Source organism: Stegodyphus dumicola, chromosome 5 (assembly GCF_044657685.1).
Source record: "Stegodyphus dumicola isolate Sdum_Otavi_A_Nest chromosome 5, ASM4465768v1".
NCBI classification, from domain to species: Eukaryota; Metazoa; Arthropoda; class Arachnida; order Araneae; family Eresidae; genus Stegodyphus; species Stegodyphus dumicola.
In genome coordinates this window covers 221,969,750-221,972,445 of record NC_140772.1, presented here as the reverse complement: position 1 = coordinate 221,972,445, position 2,696 = coordinate 221,969,750, and positions in this window count along the sequence as shown.

The window sequence follows — 2,696 nt, the reverse complement described above, 5'->3', positions numbered from 1 at the left end:
TGCAAAGCTGTGGAAGAGGAATGGAAATCAATACCCCTCGAAATTTTACAAAAGGCCCTTCTGTCATGCAAATCACGAAGTCCAGAAAAGGGGTTATCAGAGGGTTTGTATTTTAAGCATTAATTAAACGGTCTCAAAATCATTCCAAATGTGTAAACACCCTCTGTAAAAACATTAGCTTAGCAATATCTGATTTAGTCAAATGAACTATTCGTTTTGATAAATCAGCAGTGCTATCATCACACAAACATTATACATGTTTACATCGTAATCATCGTAATCTTATTCTAGTCAAAAGCGGTCTTTTGGGAGTAGAACCTCTTCCTTAAACTCTATCGTATGAAAGCCGTTAAAGAGCCCCATATGAGTTGATTACTTTCATACTTATTCTAGACATAAATGCCATTTGATGAGCTCAGATGTTACTAATATATAGTTCTTATTACATTATTGGCATTGTCTTATATTACATTGTCGACAAAGTTAATATTTCCTTCTTCTTATAAATAATCACTTTGTTTGATACTTTAGGATCATAGAAGAGTTTCTGTTTAATAAAAACCTTTAAATACAACTTTATTTCACTAAAATACCAAAGCAATTTACAAAATGCGATTGTACCAATGTTAAGCGAAGTGGAAAGGAATTCCATTTGGGAGTCGTTTGACATACATAAGTATAGTTTAATAATGTAATTTTAAACATATTAATGAAACGTAACATATTTCGAGAAGTTATATGGCAGCAGGCAATAAGTGTTTTCTTAGTTCATAATTCAAATTTTAATATTTTAATTGAACTCTTAACAGCAAAGAAAAAATTTCGAGGTTATTCCGTTTTAGTGTGATGATTACCTAAAGTGTAAAACGTTTTATTGGGGTGGGGGTCGCTTTACTGTACTATTATAAACTATGCTTAGAATGGAACAAAATAATATTTCAAAGTTGACCTCTCACATTTTTCATATCATCCTTTAGATATCTGATGGATTTGTCAAAATCATCACTTCAAAATAAAATGTTGCTTATTACCAGTGGTTCCTTAGAAGCATATAAATTTAAAATGATTTAAAATTTCAAAACTTAGATTTTTGTTTTTTTATTCTCAGTACTTCTTATACATTTTATGAAAATAAAAATTTCATTTTGTGAAAATCTGAAGTTTTACTGTCATTACTCTGATAAAGCTTTTCTGTGAAGTATGACTAAATTAGGAACACTTGTAACAAAACTGCAAATTACAGCAAAAATAGTCAATCTTTTCGCAAAAGGTTGCCTAAAAGAGGAAGATAAGCAAGAACGTGAAAACATATAATTAATATTCTAATCATTATTGTTCCTTTTTAAATAATGTTTCGGAAGTAAAACTTTATGAGTCATAAATTAACGAATAAGATACCGTAAAATGTATCATTTTTATTATTAATGTGTTATTACTAATCCCAAGGGGCAACTGGCTCAGAAGGGCGTTTTGGCATTTTGCGTTGGTTCTCTATAAAAGGCATTTCGTTTTTCAAATTTTCCCCGCCAAATATTAGAGCCCTGCATTATATTTAAAGAAATTAAATAATGAAGAATTTGCATGAATATATGCATGTTTCACTCAATGCAGAAAAAAACAACGGTATCTATCAAATTTTGAGTAACGCAGTCCTCCACTCGAATATGGGCATGCGGAAGCCCAAATTTGGAATTTGTTTTATTATCTATTTCATACTTTGTAAAACTTTAGCAAATTTTTGATTAACAAATTCAACGATTTTAAAGTTAGCAATAGCAACACTGTATTGGGAGGGGGGGATTTATATCCAGCGTGAGAGACTGTGTATCGGAAATGCTAATTGAATTTTATGGTTTAAGTGCGAAGGAACATGCTATTTAATAAATAAAGGTAGCAGACAGAACGTTGCGTAATATAAAATCTGAAAGCTTTCAGATTTTTTTTTTTTTTTTTTTTTTTTAAAGTTCGTTTATTTTGTTGTATATGAGTATTAACATAGTTTAATCATTCATGGTATATTTTAGTATTTTTTTATAATAGTATTTGTATTTCATATTTTTTCTTTTTTCTCTCCTGACCTAGTTATTATTATTATTATTATTTGTTGAATTGTTTCTCCTTGAGGTGAGTAGAGGTGGTAGATGATAAGGATTTTTCACCACCAGGGATGTGGCAATAGGGTTTCCTAATCCCCAGTCGCCCTTTAAAAGGGTGAGTATATATGGGAACTTCTCCTTTCTTTCTGCATGCCTTGGTGGTGTAATGATAGCACACTCGGCGCGTATTCAAGGGGTCCAGTTTGGCGTCCCGGCGAGGGTATTGCTTATTTTTCCTGTTTCCTGCTTCAAAAATCTTAGTGACTCTTCACCTTATTTAATTTTAAATATTGAATGAGTCCGCATAGCAATAATTTCTGGAAACAATTTAGCATATAATTTAGAAATTTTATTATTTTCAATTCAAATCTATTTGTTACTTTAGCAGATCATTTATAAATGCGAAATTAATATAAAAATCTGGCAAATATTCTTTAACAACAGGATACGCATTAGAATCTGAAACTCTGCAGTACATTTCCATTTTAGTTGTTGAAAGCAGTTATATTAATTATAGCAGTTTTCCTAAGGATGCTACAAGTTCTTAGGATTTTCTGGTAATACTGGAACTCTCTTCAATTTTTCTTCACCTTTGCATTG